Source organism: Bos taurus, chromosome 16 (assembly GCF_002263795.3).
Source record: "Bos taurus isolate L1 Dominette 01449 registration number 42190680 breed Hereford chromosome 16, ARS-UCD2.0, whole genome shotgun sequence".
Classification (NCBI taxonomy): Eukaryota; Metazoa; Chordata; class Mammalia; order Artiodactyla; family Bovidae; genus Bos; species Bos taurus.
The window spans coordinates 7,332,430-7,342,143 of NC_037343.1; positions in this window are offsets into that span (position 1 = coordinate 7,332,430).

A 9,714-nucleotide genomic window follows, 5' to 3' on the forward strand; every position below is an offset into this window, starting at 1 on the left:
GTGAAAGATCTAGGGTATACTGATCTCCTATGACTAATAGAATGAGCAGACGTGAGAAAACAGAATCCTTAATGACAATGACATGCGGACAGATATCAGGACTAAATTTGCAGTTCCTTACTCAACAAAGATTGAGTTGTGCGAAGGCAGAGATCTTGGTAGTGGACAGGAGGGTGATTGCCTTACAAAAATTCATTAAGTTCTATCTCTGTTGAGGGTGCTTTTCTATACTTGTTTGTATTTTTACAAAAAAAATTTTTTTAAGTAACAAGATAGATTAAAAACTTTAATGAAACACCTTACCTATAAATATTAACATACAGATACATACAGAACTTGTAGATAAAACTAATACTAAATCTATACAACAAAACAACTTAAGTTATACTAAATGAGCTCCCTCAGAAAAGAAGCAGTGAGGCCTCTCCTGGTCTGGTCCAGATGAGGCTCCTGGTGCTGTGGGGGCTCATCCTGTCTGGGGTCCAGAATGGGGTCCAGGTCTTCAGGGATTCAGCGTAGAGCCTGAAACATGAACACAGGTGATGTAGTCCCTGGGGAGGTGCACTGTCAGACAGAAGAGGCTTCCCTGGGAGACGGTGTCCAGGACCCAGAAGATCTCCCAAGATCTAGACTTGGCTTTGGGGCTCGGATCTGCAGGGGAATGTGTCTGTTTGCTGCTCTTTGCTGAGGGTGTTTTCTGTGAGTGGGAAGTGTTTAGAAATGTCCCACAGGAGCAAGTACACCTGGGCATCTGGCCGGCAAACCTCAACTGATGGGTTCCCTGGACAGTGAGACTCAGGCAGAGGAACAGGGGACTCTGGGATGCAGGATTGAAAGCCCGGGTCCCCACTTCCTTTTAGGCCCTGGGAGGAGCATGAGGTGAGATGACACAGGGGGTAGGAGAACCTGCTCACCCATCCTACACTCAGTTCTCCTCCCAGTGGTCACCGTCTCCATACATCTGTGTCCACGACCTTTCTTGCCTCTTCCTCCTGCTGCTGCTTCTCCACTTTCTTCCTCATTTCTCTCCTCTAGTCACTGTTCCTTTCCTTCCTCCTTGAACCTCCACCAACCCTAGAGGTTACAATGTGGGCACATTGGAAGAAGGACCATGGTTGTATGGCCACTATCTCCAATCAGTCCATCTATTAATTCAAGGAGGACCTGGGATGGACTTGAGAGTGTTTTGGGCCCTAGAGGAGGGAAGGACAAAAGTTCCACATAACAGAGACTCTCCCATTGCCAGGGGTGACCTTAGTTACCTGGGAGATACTTAATGCTCACAGCAAAACCTTAAGTTTTGCAGGCCCAGGGGATAGAGACAAGCACATCCAATTTCATTTAGCCAGAACGATGTGACAAGGGTCACCCATAAATGCACTGTAGCACCAGGTTTGCACTGGAATTTGGAAAATTGGGAGGGATGAGACCTGGGAAGGGGTACGGAAAGGCTAGAGGATGGGGAAGGCCTGGGGTTGAGGAGAAAAGGCAGGACTGTCTGGATAGAGTAGTGGGTTCTGAGAGCAGCAGTGACCCTAGGACCGGCTGTGCTGGGACTGCTCAATCCCAGGAGAACAGATCAGCAAGGCTGTGAGAGCAAGTGTGTGAAGAAACCCAGTAGCCCCTTCACAGACTCTAACATCTGCAGCCATGGAGGGTCTCTAGGAGCAGCTGGACATGGACCTTTCACACAGAAGCGCCTTCAGCACATCAACCCTCACTGGTGCAGAGGCTCCTGGAGTCCAAGCCCAGGAAGGGACCCAGATCCAGTGTGCTGTGACTAATCCACCCATGGCAGTGCCCTCTACATGAGGGATTAACAGTGAGGACACACATGAGGGGAAGTCACAAGTCCTGAAAATGCAGGAAAAGAGAACTGACCTGCACTACAGGGGCATAGTCTCCAGTGTCAAGTGACAATGAGAGTTTTGTGCCCACTAGGATATGACCACCACAGTTCAACCTGCAGTAGAAAACAGAGTCAGCAGTGCACAATACCCTAGATGTGCTGACCAGAGACCAGGCTTCCATACCAGTCAGTGAGAAAAGCAGGGAAAGGAAGCTCTTATGGGTAAAATAATCTTTAAAGAGCAAAGCAAGAAAAGGTCATTATAAACAGAGCACAATGCAAGTCCAGGACATAATTTCTCTATCATATCATTAAAATATGAAAAGAATAAGTCTACACACATGTCCTTCTTCGTAATTTCATGTTCTCCTTTCTTAGCCTCCAAGCAGGGTGTTGAACCCTAAATTTCCAGGAACCCTCTCCCATCAGATCCCAACTGAATGTTGTTTCCTACTTGTGTCCCTTCCTCATCACTGCACCAAATGGTCTCCACATTGCATTCCATAGAAACACAAACATGAGCAACAAGGTGATAAGAATGAGTGACCCACTCACTTCTGCTCCAGTTGAGGCCCTGCTGGCTCGCACAGCATCACCCTGAACTTTTTCTTAGGATTCTGGAAAGACACTTCACTGTGGATAGGAGATGGCAGTCATCTGTGCTCTGTGCAGTCAGAGTCCTTCAATAAGACACTGATCTCAGTTGCAAACCTAAAGATAGAGATGCTGAAAGAGTCAATTCTCAACCTCTCACTTCTACAGGCCCACTAGAGCTCTCACCTTCATGCTAACCAACCTGAAATTCCAAGTGTTTTTGCCACATGTAAAACATGCCTTTAAGCAAATTATAACAGTCACATCTTGCTAGTGGCTACCACACTATAACACACAACAACCACTATATAAGTTTATACATGTGCACATCCTTAGTCACTGAGTCATGTTCAACAATTTGTGACCCCATGGACTGTAGTCCTCCAGGCCTTTCTGTCATGGATTTCTCCAGGCAAGAACACTGGAGTGGGTGGTCATTTCCTTCTTCAGGGGATCTTCCTGACCCAAGTTTCAAACCCACATCTCCTGCATTGCAGGTGAATTCTTTACCATCTGAGTCAACAGGGAAGATTGAATGAATCTGGAGATCAGTACCACTTGTTCTAACACTTCTGATAGATTGTGGTAGAACAGTTTTTGGGATGCCAGGGGACTTTGTTACAAGGGAGGGTGTAGGAATTCCCAGGTGGCTCAATAGTAAAGAATCTTCCTGCCAATGGAGGAGACATGGGTTGGATCCCTGGGTTGGGAAGAGGCTTTGGAGGAGGATGTGGCAAACCACTTTAATATTCTTCCTTGGAGAATACATGGATGGAGGAGCCTGGTGGCATATGGGTCCATGGGATCTCAAAGGGTCAGACAAAACTGAATGACTGAGCATGCAAGGCTATATATAGGATGTTAACACCTCTCTGTTATTTTCCCTCTCCTGATTATTTCCTCTGCATTTTCTGGCCATTTCAAGATAGCTATTTGCTGATAGATTAACGAAGACAAGACTTCAGCCCCATGAAAGTGTTTAGCCTGAGGGGCTAAGAGAGGGATGTGATGCTCTACTGGTTTCCATGGTAACCAATTTAACCAAGGAGCCAACCTGCTGTTCATTCCCACTGTAACTGGTAGACTCCCAATCCCCACGAGTGAAGAATGCCTCAGCTGCTGTCTTCTGCCTGTCCCCTGCTATCCACAGTGGGCGTCTCTCCAGGATCCTTTTACTTCATACACGGAAATCATCCCATCTATTAAATCTTTGATATCTCTGTCAACTCTGGGATCTTTCTTTTGTCTGAAATCTAGATAAGCACAGGACTTGCAGGCCTCTGAATTGTACCCCAATAGCAGAGCATCTGACTGGCTTGATTTGATGATTCATTTTTAGGTATTTCCTGGGCTCATGCACACAGCCCAGGTACTCAGGAGCCTTTGGGACACTGAAACAGCAATGTCAACATCCAGACCTTAGAGGAATTCCAAGTAGGTGTTCCTCTTGAGGGGACAGGTATGGACACAGGGCCCAGGGTGCCTATGAAGAACATCTTCAGAGAAGAGGTGAGGAGGGAGGGAGAGACACTGTGTCTCCTCACAAGCCCATCCCTCCACCACTGACTCTGAGATCAGGGAAGGAGGGACACAGGGCCTTCAGAGAGACATGACCAGCACACTGAACACTACACACCACACTGAGAGTGACTCAAGGATGAGGAATTGACATGACATTCCATGCTCATAGACTGGAAACTTAGTACTATTGACATTTCTACAGTACCTAAACCTAAGTAAAGATTCACTGAAACACCAATCAAAATATTAATGTCATTTTCATAGAAATAGAAAAAACAATTCCAAAAATATATATGGAACCACTAAGAACTCCAAATAGACAAAACGGTCTTGAGAACAAAGATCAAAGTTTCTCACCTCTTGATTTCAAAACACATTACAAAGTTATTGGAATCAAAGCTGTATGATACTGACATAGAAATAGATGCATAGCCCTAAATACCAGAATAAAAAACAAACAATTAAACTCATGAATACAAGGTGAAAGGAAATTCATGAAGATTCTAGGATAACAAAATAGGGAAAGGGTAGTCTCTTCAACAATCAGTAGGATGAAAAGTTAACCTACAGAAAAATTGCAAACCATATATCACATTAGGAACTCATACTCAAAATATATCAGAAAATCCCACAGCTCAAATGCAAAACAAAAAATAAAAGGTAAACAAATGAGTTGAGGAGCGTGTAAAGATGGTGACCAAAATCACCTGGAGCTTTGGTCTGGAGGGAGTAGTGTGTTCTAAGGGAAGCAGTCACCCCGGGTCCTACTGCTCTGAGTCTTTGACCTTGGTCTGGTCAGTCCCAGGAGACCAAGTCAGCAGGACTGCTAGAGCAAATGTGTAAAGAAAGCCAGCAGCCCCTTCACAGTCTCTAGAATCTGTGGCCATGCTGGTCTCTAGGGGCAGCTGCACATAGACTGCTCTCACACAACACAGCATCCTTGGGGAGGTGTGGTGCTGAGATGAGCTCCAGGAGACTCAGCCCAGGCAGGGGCACCAGAGCATATGAGTTTTGACTCATCCAACCCTGAGAGCACCCTTCATACAAAAACAAACAGTGAGGACAAACATGAGGGGAAACCACAAGTCCTGAAAATGCAGAGGGAGAGAGTTCACGTCTCACCCGCCACCTGACACTCACTACAGGAACTTGGTCTCCAGTGTCAAGTGACCGTGAGAATTTTGTGCCCACAGGATGTGGCCATGATAGGAGAATTTAGACATAAAGCCAAAGTTCCTCGTACATAAAACACTGCAGGTACTGACCAGAAACCAAGCTTTCACATTTAGCAGTGAAAGGACAAGGAAAGAGTAGTCTTGTCGGAAAGGAGATTTTTAAATGGACAAACAAAAAGAGATGTCTTGAAGCACAGCACGATATAGCACATGATCACATGGGTCTATAAAATCATTAAAATGTGAAAAGAACAAATAAAAAGTCTACGCATATTTCCTTCTACTTCCTCAGTTGATATTCACCTTCCTTCATCTCCAAAGAGTTAAGTGTAACCCAAATGGTCCTGGAATCCTCTCCCTGTTAACCCCACCTGAGAGTTGTTCCCTACCTGCATTCTCTGCTACACCACTGCTGCTGATACTTTCCAGGAAGCAGTCTGCAGAAAGACAACCAGGAGCAATAATACAGTTATTATACATATTCAGTTCATTTCAGTTCAGTCGCTCAGTTGTGTCCGACTCTTTGCGACCCCATGAATCACAGCACCCCAGGCCTCCCTGTCCATCACCAACTCCCGAAGTTCACTCAGACTCACGTCCATCAAGTCAGTGATGCCATCCAGACATCTCATCCTCTGTTGTCCCCTTCTCCTGCCCCCAATCCCTCCCAGCATCAGAGTCTTTTCCAATGAGTCAACACTTCGCATGAGGTGGCCAAAGTACTGGAGTTTCAGCTTTAGCATCAATCCTTCCAAAGAATTCCCAGGGCTGATCTCCTTCAGAATGGACTGGTTGGATCTCCTTGCAGTCCAAGGACTCTCAAGAGTCTTCTCCAACACGACAGTTCAAAAGCATCAATTCTTCGGGGCTCAGCTTTCTTCACAGTCCAACTCTAACATCCATACATGACCACAGGAAAAACCATAGCCTTGACTTGACCCACCCATTTCTCCTCCTCAGCTTGGTTCACACAACATCTCCCTGGTTTTTCCTCCAGGTTCACATACCTCCGCTGTGTTTGTGGAGTCAGAACCCTTCAACAAGATGTTGAACCCAGTGCAAAATTTCATATGAGAGAGAGATGCTGAGAGAATCACATTTTAACCTTACACTACTATAGGCCCAATATAGCTCTTACATTCAAGCTTACAAAGCTGAAATTCCAACACTTATGAACACACTGGAAATACGGCTACTGTGATCAACAAATGTGTGTTTTTTGTGATTTTTAAAAAAATGTTAATTATTGTTTGAAATATATTAATTATAGATAGGGAGATCTGACTACTGCCTACTATATTGGAAAGTTCAGCTCTCGTAGCTCCAAAGACAAAGAAAAGACAATTAATTGCCTCTTCATGTTTTTCTCTGTTGTAGACAATTTGATGCCCTGATGAGATCATTCATATATAGATATACCTGGGGCTCTTGAACCAAGGCCAGGGATTGGGAGAGTGCTTGTGAACATTCCAATAAATAGTAAGGTGAACACTCAGATTCAAAGCAAATCCCCAGTAGGGGGCTCACTTATAGGCAGAGGTGAAGGGCATGGCCCAGAGCTCCTGTATGACAAGTAACTACAGAGTAGGTACAGAAGGGAGGGAAGGGACATTCACAGTCTTCAAGAGCCCATCTTTCCCATCCCTGACTCTAGAGGTCCCAAGCAAGGCAACACAAAAGGCCCCTTAGGAAGTGAAAGATTTGTGCACTGAAAACCATAGAATACTTTTGAAAGAAAGATGAGACAAGTAATCAGAATACCATACCATATTCATAGACTGGAATATTTAGTATTGTTGATCTTCCTATACTCCTAAAAGTGATGTACATATATATTGAAACCACTCACAAAGTTTCATGTCATTTTTATAGAAATGGAAAGAAAAAACCCCCAAATACTGAAATTTATGCAACCGAAGAGAAACCCAAAGAGCAAAAACAATCTTGAGAGCAAAGAACAACAATGGGGCCTTCAGGCTTCCTGATTTCAAAACAGGTAAGAATGCCACAGTAGTCAAAACTGTGTTCTACCTGAAGCAAAATAGGCAGAGAGACCAACGAATCATAAGGAGGGAATCTTGAATAAATTCACACATGTGAGGCCAAATGATCTTTTCCAGGGTTCTAAAATGACCAAATCAAGAAAAGATAGTCTCTTCAACAATCAACAGAAAGGCTACTGATGGAATGAGAGGAAGTATCTGCAAACTTTGCATCTGAATAAGGGGCTAATATCCAGAATATATAGCAACTACTACAACTCAGCTTCAAAACAACAAAAGTCAAATAACTGACTTTAAAAAATGTGTAAAGGCTTCAATAGACATTTTTTCATAGAAGACAGAGAAGTGATCAATATACATAGGAATAGTCCTCAACATCAGTAAGTATTAGTGAAATGGAAACCACATCAAAAAGAGACATCACCTTTCAGGTTGTGTATTTTAAAAAGAATATAAAAGATTTTGGCAACAGTGTAGCAAACTGGAAATTTTGTACCTGTTGGTAAGAATGTAAAATGACATAGCCATTATGGAACAGTTTGGAAGTCCCTCAAAATATTATCAAGAGACTGATCATAAGATCCAGGAATCACTCTTTTGAGTTTATGTCCAAAGAAGATAAAATGAGAATGTCCAGGAGATATCTACAATCACATATCCATTGCCATATTGTACACAAAATCCAAGAAAACCGCCCAGTGTCTACGGGCAGATAAATCAAAAAGAAAATGGGGAGTATACATACACTGGAAGCCTTCCAACATATAAAAATGAAGGACACCTTGTCATTCGCAGCACTGTGAATGAAGCTCAAGGATCCTGGTAAGACTGAAATAAGGTAGTCAATGAAGGACAAATACTGCACAGTTCCATTTACCTGAGGTTTCTAAAGGAAAATTCAGAGAAGCAGAGAGTAGAAGGGTGGTTCCAAGAACTGGGAGGAGGTTGACAGAGGGAGTGTCTGTTTAATGGTTATAAAATTTTTGTTGCAGGATGGAGAAGTTCTAGAGACAAGCTGAACAACACAGTGCACTGAATTAACAGGACTGACTGGACACTTCAAAGCTTAAGAGGCAAAGCTGGCCTGAGCTTCATCTATGCTTTTAGGTTCCTCCTTTCTCAGATTCCTCTAGACCTGGGTGTGGCATGTGGGTACCACCAGGGCCCCCTGCAGAAGGAAGGAGTCTCCCAAGTACTGGGGGCCTTGACTGACTGGAAAAGATTCATTCTGAGGCTCTAATAGGAAAGAGTTTGAATGACGGAAATGGCAGATGAATCACGACCAATCAAAATGCTATAAGACCTAGTAAGAAATGGGATTTATGACTAAATGAAGGTGTAATTGACCTAGGAGGGGGATACTAAAACACAGTTTTGTTTTCTAAGAATTGTATAGGGCTTCACTGGTGCCTCAGTGCTTAAGAATCTACATGCTAATGCAGGAGATACGAGCTCAAACCCTGGTCTGGAAAGATTCCACATGCCTTGGAGAAACTAAACCCGTCAGTGCACCACAAGGACTGAGCCATGTTCTAGAGCCCAGGAGCCACAAGTGCTGAGCCAACCTTCCAAAACTACTGAAGCCCAAGAGCCCTAGAAGCCATGCTCTGCAACAAAAGAAGCTGCTAAGGTGATACACCTACGCACCACAACTAGAGAGATGCCCTCACTCTCCATAAGCAGAGAAAACCCTGCGCAGCAATGAAGACCCAGCAGAGCCAAGAAGAAATTCAAGAAAAATTAAAAAGACTCCAGGGTAAACATTTTCCTGGGTAGTGATGAGATTTGTCTTTCAGGGTATTGGATGTTCACTTGGTATAAAATCAATGGATACAGTGAATGTGTATACTTGGTTTAATTTTTATATACATACTCATTAATGGTACATGGTGATAGGAAATTTTGGGGGGAAGTTGACACCAGTAACAGTGATGTTTAGCGTGACAAATATCGAGGAAAACAGAAGACAGAAAATTCACAGACACATGGAAAATAACACTGTTCATTATACACAGAGACACACCCAGTCCCATGGACACAAACCTACACTATTAACCATAGTACAGCTTCCTCCTGGAACTACAGTAATCAGCCACATTGCTCTACTTATACATTACTTTCTATCACTAGGGCCCCTATACTCATTGCCAGCAGGAATTTGGAATCAGTTTTGCCTCCACATTAAAACCAGAGAGAAAGCCCCAACTTTCTCATCTACAGAGTTTTTCTCCCAAAGTGAATGATTCTAGAATACATATCACTTTCACATTCTGAAAGGGCCACCTGCAAGTACAGAAGAGAAGACACTATGAGGAAAGATCACATAGATACACACTCTTAGGTTCATTTAGTGACAGTTCCTGATGATGGAGAAGGCATTGGCACCCCACTCCAGTACTGTTGCCTGGTAAATCCCATGGATAGAGGAGCCTGGTAGGCTGTAGTCCATGGGGTCACTATGAGTCAGACACGACTGAGCGACTTCCCTTTCACTTTTCACTTTCATACATTGGAGAAGGAAATGGCAACCCACTCCAGTGTTCTTGCCTGGAGAATTCCAGGCACAGGGAAG